At 35.9% G+C, this 19,520-nt stretch overlaps 1 long non-coding RNA gene across 1 annotated transcript in view; it reads right to left on the bottom strand.

Annotated features, from left to right (window-relative positions):
- LOC116560242 overlaps positions 1-19,520 on the bottom strand; it is a 65,415-nt gene that overhangs the window by 42,493 nt on the left and 3,402 nt on the right. The window lies entirely within an intron of this gene.

The raw sequence follows: 19,520 nt of genomic DNA, 5'->3' as shown, positions 1-19,520 counted from the left end.
GACCCCAATGTGTGATGCACCCCTCCCTGTGTCCATGTGTTCCCATTGTTCAACACACACCTATGAGTGAGAACATGCGGTGTTTGATTTTCTGTTCTTGTGTCAGTTTGCTGAGAATGATGGTTTCCAGATTCATCCATGTCCCTAGAAAGGACACAAACTCATCGTTTTTTATGGCTGCATAGTATTCCATGGTGTATATGTGCCACATTTTCCTTGTCCAGTCTATCACCGATGGGCATTTGGGTTGGTTCCAGATCTTTGCTATTATAAACAGTGCCTCAGTGAACATACATGTGCATATGTCTTTATAATAGAATGATTTATAATCCTTTGGGTATATATCCAGTAATGGGATTGCTGGGTCAAATCAAATTTCTATTTCTAGATCCTTGAGGAATTGCCACACTGTCTTCCACATGGTTGAACTAATTGACACTCCCACCAACTGTGTAAGAGTGTTCCTATTGCTCCACATCCTCTCCAGCATCTGTTGTCTCCAGATTTTTTGATGATTGCCATTCTAACTGGTGTGAGATGGTATCTCAATGTGGTTTTGATTTGCATTTCTCTAATAATCAGTGATGATGAGCATTTTTTCAGGTTTGTTGGCCTCATATATGTCTTCTTTTGAAAAGTGTCTGTTCATATCCTTCACCCACTTTTGAATGGGTTTGTTTTTTTCTTGTAAATCTGTTGTAGTTCTTTGTGGATTCTGGATTTTAGCCCTTTGTCAGATGGGTAGATTGCAAAATTTTTTTCCCATTCTGTTGGTTGCCAGTTCACTCTAATGATTGTTTCTTTTACTGTGCTGTTCTGGAGTTTAATTAGATCCCATTTGTCTATTTTGGCTTTTGTTGCCAATGCTTTTGGTATTTTAGTCATGAAGTCCTTGCCTATGCCTATGTCCTGAATGGTTTTGCCTAGGTTTTCTTCTAGGGTTTTTATGGTGTTAGGTCTTATGTTTAAGTCTTTAATCCATCTGGAGTTAATTTTAGTGTAAGGTGTCAGGAAAGGGTCCAGTTCCTGCTTTCTGCACATAGCTAGCCAGTTTTCCCAACACCATTTATTAAACAGGGAATCCTTTCCCCATTGCTCGTTTTTGTCAGGTTTGTCAAAGATCAGACTGTTGCATATTTCTAATCACTAATCATGTTGAGCATCTTTTCTTTTCGTGAGCTTATTCACCATCCATATACCATCATTTGTCAAGTGTCTACTCAAATCTTTTCTCTATTACTTTATGTGTTTTTTCTTTTATTACATTTTAAATTTCCTTATGTATTTTTGTACTAGTTTTTTAATGTATTTCTTTATGTATTATGTACTAGTTATTTATTAGATAGATATATGCTTTGAAACTATTCCTTCCAGTTGGGATTATCTTCATTTTCTTAAAACTGTATTTCAGAGCAAAAGTTTTAATTTTGTATGAAGTCAAATTGATTAATTTTTCTTTTTTGGTTTGTGCTTTTTGTATTATATCTAAGAAGTCTTCATCTAACCCAAGGTCACACAATTTTGTTTCCTATGTTGTCTTCTAGAAGTCTTGTAATTTTAAGTAGTATCTTTAGGCATATGATCCATCTTGAATTTTTGAACATGTCACAAAATAAATGTTGAAGTTTACTTTTTACTTGTGGATATCCAATTGTTGGAACTTCATTTGTTGAAAATGCTATCTGTTCCACACTGAATTATATTTACAACTTTATAGAAAAAGTCAATTGATCATAAGGGTTGGTCTATTTCTGGATTTTCTAGTCTATTACATTCATGTGTCTGTATTTATACCAATACTACATTGTTTTGATTAATGTGACTTTATAGTAAGCATTGAAGTAAGATTGTGTGGGTCATCCAACTTTTTTCTTTTGTTCATGGATATAGGAAATAGTCTAGGTCCTTTGCATTTCTGGATGCATTTCAGAATCAACTTACTTATTTCCACAAAAACCTGCTAGAATTTTGACTGAGACTGTACTGAGTTATGCCTCAATATTGAAAGAACTGAATGATATTTGTATAATATTGAGCTTTCTAATCAATAAACAAGTTATTTTTTATTTTTTTATTGCATTTTAGGTTTTGGGGTACATGTGGAGAACATGCAAGATTGTTGCATAGGTATACACATGGCAGTGTGATTTGCTGCCTTCCTCCCCTTCACCTATATCTGGCATTTCTCCCCATGCTATCTCTTCCCAACTCCCCACCCCCCACTGTCCCTCCCCTATTTCCCCCCAACATAAGTTATATCTCTTCAGTTATTTAAATTTTCTTTCATTTCTTTCTGCAAGACTGAAGATTTCAGTGAATATATCTTGTACATAGTTTGACAGATTTATTCCTAAGTATTTTAAAAATTTTCATGTTTTTGTAAACAATATTTTTAATTCTGATTGCTTATTGTTAGTGTACAGAAAGACTTAGAGTTTTGCACATTGATCTTGTAATCTTGCTAAATGTACATAATATTTCAAGTAGCTTTTCTGAATATTTCATTAGATTTTTTACATAAATGGTTGTCTTCAGTGAATAACAAGTTTTACTTTGTCCTTTTTCAATTGAGATGCATTTTTTTCTTACATTATTTTTCTGACTAGTGACTCTAGTGTACACTGTTAAACACAAGTAGGTAGAGTGTGCATTATCTCCTTATTCCTAATATTAGAAGACAGCATTTAATGTTTTACCATTAAGTGTGCTATAAGCTATAGGTTTTATGAGATGTTCTTTATTAGGTTAGAGAAAATTCCTTTATATTACTAGTTAGCTATGATTTTTTTTTTGCCTTTAAAATATTTTAAATTATTATAGGTACATAATAAGTTAATGTATTAATGGAGTACCTGTGATGCTTTGATACAGGCATATAATGTATAATGCTCAAATCAGTGTAATTGGGGTATCCATCACCTCAAGCATTTATTATTTCTTTGTGTTAAGAACATTTCAATTCTACTCTTATTTTAAAATACACAATAAATTATTGTTGATTATAGTCACCCTATTGTGCTACCAAATACTAGATCTTATTCAGTTCTTCTAACTGTATTTTTGTATCCATTAACCATCCCCACTTTATTTCTCCCTCCCTGCTACCCTTCCAGCCTCTGGTAACAATAAGTTTATTCTCTGAGTGAATTCACTTAAAAATTTTTTTAGCCCCCTCATATAAGTGAGAACTTGCAAATTTTTTCTATGTCTGGTTTCACTTAACACAATGTCCTCCAGTTCCATCCATGTTGTTTGCAAATGACAAGATTTTATTCTTTTTAAAGGCTGAATAATATTCTATTGTGTGTATGTGCCACATTTTTCTTACCCATTCACCCCATGATGGATACTTAGGTTGATTTTATACTTGACTATTGTGAATAGTGCTGCAAAAACATGGGAGTACAGATCTCTTTGATACACTGATTTCCTTTCCTTTGGATATATACCCTTTGCTGGGATTTTTAAAACCAGGAATTGATGTTGGATTTGTTTCAAATGATTATTCTGCATCTATTGTGAATAATTACATATCCATATATATGTGTGTATATAATTATATCCTTATATACATACATATTTAAAGATGATAAATTACATTCATTGAGTTTTTAATGTTATATTATCTTTGTATTTCTGGGATAATCCTCATTTAGTTATAATATATCACCTTTTTATATCCTGTTTTTATTGTATACATATTAAATAATTTTTGCATCGATGTTAATAAGAAATCTTAATCTTTAGTTTTTATTTCTGTCATGTCTCTGGTTTGAGTATCAAGATAATGGTGGGCTCCATAGAATGAATTGCAAAGTATTTCCTCCTCTTCTGTTTTCTAAAAATCTTTTCATAGAATTGGTATTATTTCTTGCTTAAATATTTGGTAGAATTCTCACCAGAAAAGTCATCTAGCCCTTGACTTTTCTGTGTGGAAACATTTTTAACTACAAATTCAAATTTTTAATACACAATGCACTGTTCATATTATTTATTTTTTCTTATATGAGTTTTGATCGTTTATATCTTCCAAATAATTTGTTCATTTATCTATGTTACTGAATTTATTGGCGTAATACTATTCACGATATTCTCTTATTCTATTAATACCTCTAGAATTTATAAAAGTGATGACACTTTTCTCATTTCTGCTATTGATAATTGCTGTGTTCTTATATTTTCTCTGATCAAATTTATGGAGATGAAAGTTTTATTGATTTTTCTCAAAGCATCAGTTTTTAGCTTCGTTGATTTTCTGTATTGTCTTCTTTTTGTATTTTATTAATTTCTATTTTGTTATTACATTCTTTCTTTCACTTATTTTGGGTTTAATTTGCTATTTTTCTAATTTCTTAATGTGGTAGTTGTGTTCATTGATCTGCAACCTTTGTTTATTTCTCCTTTTATTTTAATCAAGATTTGGTCTTGAAGTTCTGTGACTGTGGGCATAAACATTTAGAATTGCTGAATTCTTTGTATAAATTGACTCCTTTAGCATTATAAAATAAACCGATGATACTGTTTGCTCTAAAATTTCTTTTGTGGGATATTATTATAGTGATAACGCCTGTCTTCTGATTAATTTTATTCATAATACACATTTTTTAATCCTTTTACATTTAACCTACTTATTACTTGATATTCAAAGTGTATTTTTTATAAGCACCATATATTTGGGCCTTCCTTTTTTGTGCAATCTGAAAATGTCTTCCTTTTACTTGTGGTGTTGGAAATATTTATATTTAATTTGTTTATTAATATGGCTAGTTTAAGTCTATTATCCTGCTACTTTTAATTTTTCCTATCTGTTCTTTGTTTTCTTCTACTTACGTTTTGTTTACTTTTAAATTAATTAATCATTTTTTGGGATCAGTTTAATATTCTTTTATAATTTTATTTCATCTACTTCTTTAGATTACTAGCTATAGCTTTTTGTTCCATGATTTTTACCAATTGTTTTAGTGTTTATGCGATACATCTTTAAGTTATCACCATCTACCTTCAGTGATAACACTTCACATGTAGGATTTAGATCTTACAATATTGTACTTCCATTTTTCCTTCTCTTAGCCTTGATGATAGTGCCATGTCTTTTACTTTAACATATTTTGTAAACCTCAAGATACATTGATATTGTTTTTGTTTAAAGAGTCAATTATATTTTAATAAGATTTAAATAACAAGAAAAAATTTTATGTGTTTACCCACATTGTTACCATTTCTAGTGCTTTTCAGTCCTTTACAGAGATCCGTATTTCCATCTGGTGTCATTTTTCTTCTTTTAAAGTCTGTCTTTCACATTTCTGGTAGTGTGTGTCTTCTAATGATTAATTCTCTGCTTTTTCATGCCCGAAGAAACTTTTCTTTCAGCTTCACTTTTTATAACTGTTATAGATTTAAGGTGACATCTTCACTTTTGAATGACACTTTCACTGGATGTAGAATTCTAGATTGAAAGATTTCTTTTTTTCTCTCAGTACTTTAGAAAGTATTTTATTGCCTCCTTGCTTGCATTTTTCTGAAGAGAAATCTGTCGTCATCCTTATCTCTGTTTCTGTATGTGTGTTCCTGACGCATAACATGTCATTTTCTCTTGCCATTTTTAAGATGTTTTTCTTCATGCATTGTTTTGAATACTGATTATAATGTAACTTGGGATAATCATTTTATTTCTTTTTCTTGTGTTTCAGATTTATTAAACTTCTTGCATCTTTGAGTTTATGCTTTTCTCAAATTCAGTACATTTTTGACCATTATTTCTTCAAAATTTTTTTCTCCTTCTCTTTTTGTCTTCGTCACTATTATTAAACATATATTAGGCCCTTTGAAGTTGTTCCACAACTCACTGATGCATTCTTCTTCCTTTTTTTCCTCTGTGTTTCATTTTGAATAATTCCTATTGTTTCACAGTCATAAGACTCTCCTTCTACTTTTACTGATCTGCATTGTCACTGGATAGCATTGTAGGTTTTTATCTCCCACAGTACAATTCACATCTCTAGAAGCTCTATTTATACTTTTGATATCTTCCATGTCTCTACTTAACTCTTTCAACATGTGGAATTCATGTATAATAATGTTTTCATGTTCTTTTTTGCTAATTCTAACCTCTGTACCAGTTCTAAGTTGGTTTTGATTGATGGATTTTTTTCTCATTTGGGTAGTATTTTCCTACTTCTGTGTGTTGCTGGTAATATTTCTTGGATGTCACACAGTGATAATTTTACTTTCTAGGTATTAGATATTTTGTATAAATATTCTAACACTCATTGAGGCAAGGCTGTTTGGGGCCTTGAGTAAATCTCAATGCCCATGAATTATGAGGTTTCCAATCTGACTGATAGGACCAAGGACAATTCTTAATTCTACATATGTGTTAGGCACCGTTACCACTAATTGTTTCTGGTAATTTTCTCCCAGTCTCAGGTAGTTCCTGTGTTGCCTAATGTTTAGTGTCTTGTTTCAAATATTTTGCCGTTCTCTTCCCTTCGGTTGTTTCAGGTGGGAGTATAAATCCAGGTCCTCTTATTTCATCTTGTTCGGAAACAGGAGTCTCCTGTTCATCTTTCTACCATTCTTTTTTTCTCTCTGAATTTCACTTTGAATATTTTATATTATTGTCTCCAACTATGTCTCTAAGTTAGTCTTTTCTTCTGCAATATGTAATCTGCTTTTAATCCTATCAAATTAATTTTATTTTAGATAGTACAATTTTTGCTTCTGAAAGCTTAATTTGTATCTTTTTTTTTACTGTGATCTGCATGTTAACATAATTTTAATCTTTAGTTTCTTGAAGATATGAAAACTGATACAGTAGTAGTTTTAATGACATGTCTACTAATTGTGTAATCTGTGGAATTTCTTGCTCAGTTTAGATGGATTTCTCTTTATTATGGATTATAGTTCTGTGCTTCTTTGGATATCAGATAACTTTTGATTGGATGACAGACATTTTCAATATCAATTTCTGTGTGATGTATGTTTCTGTATTCCTAACATTATTCCTGAACTTTGTATTACAAAGAGGTTATGTTACTGAGAAACAATTTAATAATTTTAGATTTTGCTTTTAAGTTTTCTTAGAGAGTTTAAAGTAGTCTAAGTCTAATTTTGCCCCACTACAGAGACAGATCTTTCTGAGCGCTCTCTCTGATGGTCCTATCAGTTATAAAGTTTTCTACTCTGGCTGGTAGGAACAGGCATTGTTTCTAGCTCTGTGTGTGGTTAAGTAATTATTACCTCTAATTTTTTCAGGTATTTACTTCCCTGGCCCCTAATATTTCCCTTAATCACAGCTGCAGATCAGTACTATGCAGATTTCAGGTGTTCTGTCTCTGTCTAGCTCTATCTTCTTTAGTACTCGACACTGAGAATTTTAGCTGCCTTAGTCAAACTGTACTTCCAGCCCCATTTTTTCAGCTCAGGGAGACTGCCAAGTTTATTTAGGTTCCCTGTTCCTATGCTGTGGCCCAGATACTCTTCCCAGTCAGTAATCTTGGAAAATCATAGGTTTTAACTCATTTGCTTCCTGTCTCTGAGGTTTCTTTGTCCTTTGTTGTCTCATATTTAATGCGTTGAAATCTGTTCATACATTGTGTCTGGTATTTTATTTGTTTCAAGGGGCGGGTAAATCTAATCCTTGTTATTCCAACTTGTCTAGAAGAATAATTCTCACAATGCTATCTTGACCAGAAGTCAGAGTGAAATTGAATATGCCAAAAATTATTGAGTTATAACATAGAGATTGAAGCCATGTATTAAACAAAGATTAGAGAATTGAGTAAGGCTTTGCTCCTTGGCAGTAGAATAAGAGGAATTGTAGATTATTTTCATACTTTAGAACATGGTCCCTGATGATGGTCAAGAGAAATGAGCCAACTGTAAATCCATCCAATGCAATCACCAAGGTCAACTATTAGCTATGCCAATGTTCTTGTTCGTAAGATTATATTGCTCCTCTGGCATTGTTAGAAAGATCTGAGAACCCACAGACTGGCAGCTCCACATGATGCTGTATAGCTCTGGAATACTAGAAAACCACAGTGGCAGACAACATGGTCCAGTCTGGGTTACTCAGATAGATGGCTTGGAAAGCCTTTAGACAAAACTGATTCAGCTTTCGGCATTGTAAGCCAAAATGTGTATTACCTTTCTAGCACCACTGTAACAAACCACCACAAACTTGGTAATTATCACAAGCAGAAATATATTATCTAACACTTCTGGTGGCTAGGAGTCTAAAATCAAGGTGTCAAAAGGGCCATGCCCCCTCTCAACGCTCTGGGAAAGAGTTCGTCCTTACCTTTCTAAGCTCGGGGTAACACCTGGCCCTCTGTGGCAGCAAAGCTCCAATCTCTGCCTCGATCTTCACCTGGCCTTCTCGTTGTTAATCCATATTCTGACCTATTCACATTGCTGCAGTCTTGAACATTTTGCCCCCATTTCCTGCCTGACACCCTTCTCAGCTCTCCCACTCCTCGCCCTTGGTCACACGTGTAAGTGATCTTACTAAAGTGCATTTTTAGGGAAGTAGTTATGAACATAAAGTCTGGATCCAGACTGTCTAGGCACAACCACAGCTCTATTGTGTAACCTTGAGTATGCTTTAAAACATACTTTCTTCTCTGGAAAATACGGATAACAATAGCACACCTATCTCAAATGGCTGCTCTAAGGATTTACTGAGCTAATATGTACATAAAGTCCTTGGAGCAGTAAGCGTCATGTAAATGTTAGTTCTTGTTATTGGAAATGATCACTATGATTCCTTGTCAGCAGGCTGGGACAATCGTAAGGCACACTCAGTTTTCCTTCCTGTCTCTGAGGTTTCCCTATCCTTCATTGCATGATAGTCAATGTTTTGAAAATTGTCATTTTATACATTTTCCCTGTTATTTTATTTGTTCCAAATAATGGAGGATAAATCTACTTTCTGAACAAAGTTGCCTGAAAGCAGAAGCCTCACACTGCTATCTTAGCTAAATGTCGGGAAAGGATGTTAATCCTTGTAAAAAGCTGGATGTCTGCAGCACATAGAAATGGAGAGGGTTAAACAGAACATGGTTCGAAACTGAAAAATTTCTTTGTATACCTGCCTGGACTCAATTTTTAAATTGCTTTCAGCCAAAGACCCAATGAATTATGGCAGCAGCGTGACCTCTTCCAGGATGCAAATAGATATCAGAGCCTACATCTCATAAACTCTCCCTTCATGCTGATCTGACATTATACCACAGGAACCATGAAAAATTTTATACCAGACACCCTTTTCTCTGTAGGTACCATCACATTATTCATTCATTCATTCACTTGAAATAAAGTTGTTACACAGAAAGTGATAGGAAGTAGCTGGGTCCTAGATATATTTTGGAAATATTTTTGATATGACACACTGACATTTTAAACGTGGAGTGTGAAGTGAAAAAGAGCAATCAAAGACAAAGATGGGGTTTCGTGCCTAACTAATTGAGTGAACAATGTTGTCGTTTGCTAAAATGGGGAAGAATAGGGAGGTGCAGGCTTGTTGGTTGAGGGTGAAAAAATAAGTGCTGTGTTTTGGTCATGTTATGATTGAGATACCGGTTAGTCATTAAGAGGTGTGTTGCCAAATCAGCACTTGGATTTACAACTTCAACAGAGAGGTCCAGGCTGGAAATACAGTTTCGAGAGGCCTGAACGTATATATGGTATTCACAACACACAGCAGATCCTTTAGAGCCTTGAAGGGCTACAATATTTAAGGATGTTGCAGAGAAAGAAATATCAGTTAAGGGATTGAGAGGATAGGGAGGTCAGAGGAAAACTGGGTGAATGCCACACCCTGGAGGCCTTAAGACAAGAAAGTGTGTGAGGAAGGAGGTTGTGATGAACTAAGTTGAATACTGGGTAGAATCCGAATGAGATAAAGCGAGCCACCCATTGGATTAGGGCAAGATGGAAGTGGCAACTCTAAAGAGCTCTGTTTCAGGGCTCAGAGATGGAAACTCAAGCCCAGAGGAAATGGAATATGAGAAGGTAGAGGCAGCAACTGCACTCATAAGAAAAGCAACTTCTTACAACTTTTCTCAGGCATTTTGCTATGAAGGAAAGCAAAGAAATGAGATGAAGGCTGCTGCAGATTCAGACTTAAGGGGAGAGTTTTGTGAGGGTCTTTCTTCCTTAGAAAGATGACATTTTTGCATGGTGTTAAGGTTTATATCCTCATGGTAATGATCTAATAGAGAGGAAGAAATTGATGGTGGAAGAGCAAAAGATGTTTTTCAGAGTGGGAGAAGTGATTGACTAATGAGAAAGAATGGACTCCAAGGTGTGAGCAGGGACACTTCTTTGTGATAAGAAGAAGGCAGAACCTATGAGGATGAGAGCAGGCAGGTTGATGGGTTGGCTAGTAGGGAATGAGGTAGCAATCATGTTTCTATCAGTTTTTCTCTAGGAAGAAAGGTGCAGTCACATGTTGAAAATGGGGTTGGAGCAGAAAGGATGCTGGAGAAAAGAGGTGTGAAATAATAGTCTTTCTGGAAAAGAAACAAGTGAATTTATTTAGAAACTAGCAGGATTGCCTGATAGTTCTGTGTACCCAAATTGATAATGCTAAGTAAAAGAAAAGCACACCTGTGTGTGTGTGTGTGTGTGTGTGTGTGTGTGTGCATGTGTGTGTGCATGCGTGTTTATGTGTTTCGCTCCAGCAACGTTCAGCTGCTTAGGTGCTGGTGAAATGAACCAGGTACTTATAATAGATGCAGCAAGAGGTAAAGGAGTTGAGGTTAACGGAAAGGGAGTGGTTATGGTGTCACAGTATGGAATCCATGCTGGGTAAGTTGGAAAATAAGGACAAGGGAGGTCTAAGTAACTTTAACATATGATGGTCAAGGAGACTCTGCTCTAGCCTGCACTACTCTTTTGGAGAAAGCTAAAAGTCAGTTCTGCCATACATTGTCCCTCAGGGACAGAGAGTTAGCCACTGTTCCTGCTTCACTCGGTCATCTTGTATTCATTGAATCTGCTCTGCGTCAGGGGCTGTGCCTGAGACCGAGGAAGGGGAAATTTAAAAATTAAAAGGGTGCATTTCTTGCCCTTGAAGTTCAAAGTTTTATTTCTAAGAAAACCTGATTCTCTGGGCTCACCTACATATGTCTCTCTTCTCTTGTGTCCTTGCCTTGCTCTCCTGGGGAGGAGAGATTTCTCAAGGGCTGACACATCCCTCTCACTCATGCCAGTGACATGAGAACTCCTCTGACCTACATGTCAGTGACTTCAAAAGGGAAGAGATATGCAGCGAGGAGTCGAGATGGCAAAGGGTAAGCTCAGGGGTTAGAAGATACAGCCTTCAGTTCTGAATCTGCCTCTGATGGAGAGTGTGCCCCCTCTGGACCTCAGTTCCAGCACTTGTAAAATTAAGAAGTTAAACAGGGATGTGAGATCTTTTCTTGGCCTAGTATTCTGCAAACTAGGTTTCTGGAAGCCTTTGTAAATGTGTTTCATTTAAGTCCCTATTTCTGCTAAAACATGTCGAATTTAGCCTAAGTTGTCAAAAGTGTTCTCAAAGAGTGAAGAAGTTGACCTGATGTGGTCTGGGAAGTTAATAATTATTCCGTAGCAGAAACATTGATTCTGTGAAAATCTGTTCCATGCAGGATATTGAGGCAAGAAACTCTTTGGTTGTGCAGACCTTATTGAAACTCCTTAGCTCTGCAGGCCTCATTGAAACTCCTTGGCTATGCAGGCCTCATTTTGATGAAGGGGAAGATTGAAAAATAGGGGGGTCTTAGAGATTTTGTAACTCATCCATGACAGTGAGAAAGCTAAGGCCCAGAGGAGCAAGCATGGGGCAACTCACTCATCTCTGGAGCAGCAGAGCAAGGCTAGAAGGCATATGTTCAGACTCCTAGCTCAGTGCCTTCTCTATATAGTTAACTATTCTTTAAAAAATAGTTACATATTTCCCCTCTCCAGTTTCAATGATTGCATAATTGCCTCTCTGGTTCACAATTCTGCACCAGGAATGCTAGTGGTGTGTTATGTTGAGCAAACAGAGAAGTGGAAATTGTATTTTGGTCTTAGAAGTACAGCAGGTGACAGTTCATGGATTTGGGGTCAAAATAAAATCTCTGTGACCTTGGGGAATAGAACCAGTGATGCTTTCCTGAGCTCCTACGTCACTAAGAGCAAAATCATCCATCCTAAACAGGGCTTTTTTGCTTGTGACTATGATATCTGCTGCCGCTAAAGCTGGAGGCCTAGAATTTCACTGACAAGGAGCCCCCTACTGCCTTAAAGTCTGAGGGACTCGTGGTTTATATTTAGGGCTGCCCAGGTCCCAGTGTCCCCCTATTCGGCTATCTTCACAAACAGCACTTCTCTGCTTTCTTTCTTTCTTTTGGCCAGGAGGTGGCTCTGTAATACACGTTGGGATTAGATACCAAGGAGCCTAGCAATAAAGCCCCTGAAAAATCTATGATCAATACTAGTTAAGAAAGCAAAACAGATGTTCTTTTGCTTATGTAGATGAGATGCTTGAATGTTCACTAACATACATATGCAAATACAGAATAAATGGATTTCCAAAACTCAGCAGCTCCAAAGGACTCTGGAAGACAATAGTCCCAATTTACCACCAGTGTGGATACATGGATCAGGGGAAGTGCTGCTGATTTGCCGAACAAAAGAGAGGGTCAAATTTCAAGCACAACAAGCGCAGCTCTAAATAGGATAAACACACAGGAGAGAAAATGCATGGTGGAAGGGTAGGGATGAGATAATCCAGGGGGATCCTGCTGACTGGTTTTCAGGGCACAGAGGAGGAGGGAGTCCTGCTGGAAAGCCAGCAGAAACAAAGGCAAAAGAATCAGAATCCACAGGAAAGGGGAAAAGGCAATTGTGTTGATCAAATGGAATCTGGGTTCCTGACATTGCTGATGCTTCACTCATAAGAAGTAGCTTCAGTCAGGAATCTGCCCGACCTCTGCCTCTCTTCATCCACCGTACACACCACTTAGAAAGTCTTAGTATAAATATCAATAGGTCTTAAACTCACAGAACATTGCAGCAGGAAGGGTCATGGGATCACTTAACTTGTTCATTTTCCAGATTAGGGCACTAAGGCCAGCAGTGACCGCAGACTTTGCCCCAACCTTAGTTTTAGGTGAGATGGGCTTTCAAGACCACAAGCACTTAGAACCCAGTGATAGCAGCTCTCCTCCAAGAGTGCTTTTCTTTCTAGCCCACAGAGTTTCAATCCAACCATCACATGCATGGGAAATCAAGCAGCCTGGGTTGGATCTGTTTCATTGCTGCTTAGTCTACAAGTGAGATCGGAGACAATGCTCATGACCAGGTGGCTAGTTACTGGGTTGTGCTTTGTTGACTTCCCTCAATCTGTCTACATAGTATGCATTCTAAAGGGGCAGATTCAGCCCACGTCTTCAGGAGGTAATAGTTCTTCTTTTTTTTTTTTTTTTTTAACTTGTGTTGTGGAGGTTTGTTGTACAGATTATTTCATTATCCAGGTATTAAGCTGAGTACCCACTAATTATTTTTCCTGATCCTCTCTGTCCACCCACCCTCACCCTCTGATAGGCCCCAGTGTGTGGTCTCATCATTTAGTTTCCACTTATAAATGAGAACATGTGGTATTTGGTTTTCTGTTTCTATGTTAGTTTGCGAAGGATAATGGCCTCCAGCTCCATCCATACCCCTGGAAAGGACATGATTTCATTCTTTTTTTATGGCCACATAGTATTCCATGGTGTATATGTACAGATTTTCTTTATCCAGTCTGTCATTGTTGGGCATTTAAGTTGATTTCATGTCTTTGCGTATTTCAACCACCACAGCCTCCGGGTCTGTTCCACTGAGCTCCTATGGCCAAAATACAGATTTCAGTGGTTTCTAAATACCAGGTTCTGCACTACTGTAACAAAATCCCTTGGAAGGAAACTTTTTCAAATAAAAATTAATGGGTCCCACTCTCAGAGATTCTGACACTGTAGAACTGAGTTGGAGTAGAGCTCAGGGCTTTATATTTTTTCAAGATTTTCATAGGCGATACTGGTTATTTTCTACAATTAATTAAAATATAAATTAAGGTGTATTGTCTGTTTACTTAGTGCCAAGTACTCTATGTATATTATCTCATGTAATCACTCCTAATAATCTCAAGAGGCAGATGCCATCTTTTGAAATGAACATTTCCCAAGGTCACACAGTTATTGAGTGGCAGAACTGGCCTGGGATCCTTTTGCTATTAATATCACTGTTTGACCTTCAGCAAATCAGCTAATCTCTTTAAGTTTTTGTTTCCTCTGGAAAACGAAGATAGAAACAATGTCCATTTTATGGGGCTTTTGTACATAGTGAATGAGTGTTTAGGACATGAACATATAGAAAGCATTCATTCATTCTTGTGTAGAGGTATTGTTTTGGGTAGGTTAGGAAAATCACTGCATGGAACATTTTTTAGAAAGGAAGCTTATGGTCTAATTGAACTATTATACAATGTATATTGTCTAGACTCCAAAGAAGCTCTCTATGTTGAACATTTTACTGTTTACAGTTAATAAAGCATTTTCACTTTAAATTTCTCATTGGCTCTTCAGCATATTGGGAAGTATTACTTTTTTCTTCATTTGGAAAAATAAATAAAAACAAAAATCATACAACTTAACTGCCCTGAGTTTTTTATTAGGTCCATTCTGATTTATCAGAGGTTCTAACCTTCTAAGTCCGTGAATTTTTTTGGTTTTATCAAAAATCCAAGATGTTATTTATTTTTGTTTAAAGCAAAACAATCCGTCCCCTATCTTGCCCCTCGGTGCTGCCACCCCCTCCCTAACCTCCTAAAGAAAATCCTTAGGAATTAGTCAAGGTGCATTAGTCAAGAAGGCTCCCTTGGGAGAGGAGTTCTTGTTTGACTGTGTGAGTAAGTTTGGAATTTTCATTTTATCCTAAGGTCAATTTGCCCACCCCAGGAATGACACTACTTTGATGAAATGTCCTAGTATAAGATAGATAGTTGGTGTGGTTTGACAGGAATGAGACATTAAAGATGGAAGATACACTACAAACAGATCATTTCATTCACCCAGCCCTGACAGTGGACCCTTAGAATGATCTGTCTCCTCTGGGCCACTTCTTTCCTTTCCTTGGGAAAGTCCCTGTATCATTGTAGATTTCTTTCTGCCTGTCATTTCCCTGATGTTCAGTCTAAGAGTTTCCTTTCTGTATTTCATCCCCCTTTTCTCAACACTTTGCTCCATTTCCTTTTTCCCAGACTAATTTAAGGACATTATATTTCACATTTTGCAGTCTCCCATTAATCTTCCATAAATGCTGATATATTTCTCCTTTAATTCCTCCTAAACTTTATAGATCTTTCAGAAATGTGGCCCATTTAGGTTTTAGTGCCTCAGTGGTAAAACATTCTCTTTAACAAAATGTATTTTAGTCTGTTGCATTTGACAGTAAGAAATGTTTTCTTAATAGCAAAGCCTAAAAGCCAGATCAGTTTAGGTGGAACTGCATCACTAGAGCCACTGACTCATGTCTTTGTTTTTCAGGCTGCTTGGTTCCAGGGGCTTCATGTAGACAAACAGGTAGACTTCTTTGGGAATGGGAGAATGAGGGGAAGGAAGAAGAGGAGAATATGGGAAGCTTCACATACTCATTGTCCAGAGCCCAGGGAACATTCTGCTTCCCTGTACCTTGAGCTCTTCTCAGCTATAAGAACCTATCTAACCAATAAATTAGTATTGGTTAGAATCAGAACCATAGCACCGTTTTAACAAAGCTTAATTTATATGGATGTCTGGTGTAATTTAGTCAACTCCTTTCCCCTCTTGGTCTGTCTCTCTGCACCTCCCCCATGCTTTCCTTTGTCTTCTTAGTCATTTGGTTGATTTCCACCAGCTGTGGGTTAACCCTCTCCCCTGGACTTGTAATTGCCAGCTGTTTCTTTCTCCCAGACCAGGCTTCCCAGGGTTCTTGTTCTAGGGCAAGTGCTGAATGCCGTGCCTGAGTCCTGTGGAGGAGTTCACGGTTGTGTTCAGAGTCCACAGACAGATCTATGAACGTTTTCACCCTTGTGATTTGATTGTGCAAAATAATCTCATTCAAATGTAAATTTGTGTTTCCACTCTGAAACCAATATATATATTTTTGTCTTTTTTTAATGTGTAGATTTAAGCTACTCTAAAATTGCATTTCACTTCTGTGCCTGGCTGCCCAGCCTGTGTAACAGGGTTCTTCGGTATAAGTTGTATTTTCTGCACATTGCCTCTGAGTTTATTTCTTACACTGAATTACTGTGCCTTGATAGGCAATCACCAAGGTTTTTCTTTTGAGACTCATAAGATATTTCAACATGGGATTTTCATGATATTAAAAATTTTTTATGATGAAATATATCATCCACAAAGAAGAAAGTTTATAACATATATTTAGAATTTAAAGAAAAATATTGAAATGAACTTGGGTACCGATAAGACTGCATACAAAATAGAATACCAAGACCTCTTAGCATTCTATATGCCCTTTGCAAATCGCACTCCCACTGTCCCTGCTTGGGTTAACCACAGTCTGAATTTTGTGTTAATAACTCTTCTTGTTGCTTTTACACATGTATGTCTCCCTAAACAATAAATTATTTACTTTTTTCTGTTTTTGATTCCTATATAAATGAAATCATGCTGTATATATTTTACAGTTTCAATGTTTTACTTGATATTATGTTTTTGAGATTCATTGAAATTATTAAGTAGCTATATTCATTCATTTTTACCGTATAATATTTCCTGGTTTGTATATACCAGAATTAGTTAATTTTTTTATTACAAACATTGGTTTTCTGAACATTCTTGTAGATGTCTTCTAGAGTAGAATCGCTAGGTTGCAGAGTCTACACACATCTTGAACTTTTCTAGATTATTTTCCTATGTAATTGTGCCAATTTATCCTCCAATCAACAGAGTATAAAACTTCTCATTATACATTCTTGCCAAGTTTTAGTATTGTCGTTTAAATTTTTGTTAATCAATGGGTTATATAGTTGTATCTCACTGGGATTTTAATTTATATTTTCTTAGTAATTAAGGAGATTAGTATCTTCTCATATGTTTATTGACCATTGATAGTTTCTCTTCTTGAAATTGGGTGGTCATGACTTTTTGTCAAATTTCCTATTGGTATTTTGTCTACTTCTTTTTGAATTTGAATTTTCTGTTTTTGTGTTTTTTCTCCTGAACATAAATCCATTATTATGATATGTGTTGCCGACATTTTTTTTTCCTACTTGCGGCTTGCCTCTTTCACTTTCTTTATGGTGTCATTTGTTGAAAGCAAATTTTAATTTTAATATATTTGAATCTATCCATTTTTAAACAAATTTTGCTTTTTGAGTTTATTTTAACAAATCTTTTCCATTCTACAGGTACAAAGTCTCCTACGTTTAAAAAGTTTTAAATTTTGCCTTTTTCATTAAGGTCATAACTTTAGCACAACTGATATTTGCAACTAGTAGGAAATAGGTATCCAATTTCATATTTTTACATATGGGCCACTAATTGTTTCCACATTGCTTATTGAGTAGAGTCTGTTTTAGTCACTGATTTTCAAAGCCAGCTCTGTCATTTAACAAGTCTCTACGTACATAGAATCTTCATTTGACTGCATTTATTTACCTGTTTCTATCCCAAAACTACACTGTCTTATCAGACTTTACAATAATAATTATTGATTACAGCCAGATCCACAACTTTGTCATTGTTCTGCATTAACGTACTGGCTATTTTTAAAGTTTTATTCTTAGATATAAATAGTAGAATCAGCTGGAAAAATACCTATAGATAACAGCTTGCTAGGAGAAAACAAAAAAACCTATAGAATTTTATTTGAAATTGAATTGAATGTGAAGAAAGATGAATAATTTGGGGAGAATTAGCATCTATAAGTCAGTAAGATGTACCCTTCCATTTATGAGGGGTTTCTTTAATGCATTTCAACATTTTATAATTTTATCCGTAAGGTTTTGTCTTGTACAACTTTTAATGTATTTATTCTTTGTACTTGTTATAATAATAAAAGTATGGTATATATCTCTATCTGTCTATAAAATGTGTTATAATGTTTTCTTACTCTATAGCCCATGCAATTGAGCTTTGCAAATTTATCTTATTACTGGATGCATCATTAAATTGTCTTAATAATTCTAGTAATTAACCTCAATTTTGGGGGGGGTTCTATGTAGATAATCATGTTATCTAAAATAGTAACAATGTAGTTTTGTTTTTCACAATCTTGGTATCTGTTACATTTTCTGTAGTCAAATTTAGCTGTCTGTGTTCCAGTACTATGTTGACTGACATGTTGACAGTAGGCTTTTTAAAATCTTGTTTTTAATTTGAAAAAAAAAATGCTTCTAATATTTTACCATGAAACATGGAGTTTGCTATAGTTTTGGGCATATATTTTTTACCAGATGAAGGAAATCCCATCTTTTCCAAATTTTCTATGATTCTATTTTTAAAAATCATGAATATCAGCTAGATTTTACCAAGCTAGTTTTCTGTATCTATTGAAAATAGTTTTGCTTTTATTCTCTTAAAATGATAAATCACATTAATGAGCTTTCTAATACTGAAACTATATTGCAGTCTTGGAATAAATCTATTTTCTTAATAATGTAATCATCTCCAAAATATATTTCTGGGTTTGGTTTGCTAATATTATGTTTACAAATTTTTTACCTAAATTTGTGAATAAAGTTGTCATGTGATTTTCATGTCTTTGTAATTTGTGTGTCTCATTTTGAATTTGTGGATAGATTAGTACTGTAGAATGAAGTAGGCAATGTTCTCTCTTTTTATAGTCTAAAGAAATATGAAAAACTGCATGAATTTACCAATTTCTTCAATGTTTGGTAGGACTCATTTGTAAAATCTTCTGGAACTGCTGTGTTTTTGATGGGTATGTTGTAAATTATAATTTCATTTTAATTAATTGCTATAGGCAAAAGTGACGAAATTTGTTGCTGGTGATCTGGATCAGACACTGGACTAGTCAGGAGGGATACCAACCAATGGCCCTAAAAGAGAATCTTGAAGTTCCCCTCTGTGCCTAGAATTAATCTTAAGTTAGTGGATTATAGAGAGGCTTAGGGAGTGGTCCTTGAGGAGGGGCAAACGTGGCTCAGGAGATACTTAGGGACCAAGGTAGAGGCTCTTAAAAGTCACATGTAGGCCGGGTGCAATGGCTCACACCTGTAATCCTAGCACTTTGAGAGGCCGAGGCAGGCAGATCACCTGAGATCAGGAGTTTGAGACGAGCCTGGCCAACATGGTGAAACCCTGTCTCTACTAAAAATATAAAAATTAGCCAGACTTGGTGGCAGGCGCCTGTAATCCCAGCTACTAGGGAGGCTGAAGCAAGAGAATCGCTTGAACCCGGGAGGTGGAGGGTGTAGTGAGCTGAGATCATGCCATTACACTCCAGCCCGGGCGACAGTGCAAGACTCTGTCTCAAAAACAAAA

This window comes from Sapajus apella, unplaced genomic scaffold (assembly GCF_009761245.1).
Source record: "Sapajus apella isolate SASKATOON/1434 unplaced genomic scaffold, GSC_monkey_1.0 scaffold25, whole genome shotgun sequence".
NCBI lineage: Eukaryota > Metazoa > Chordata > Mammalia > Primates > Cebidae > Sapajus > Sapajus apella.
Note: the sequence above shows the minus strand (reverse complement) of the source record. Positions and strands in the feature narration are given on the sequence as shown.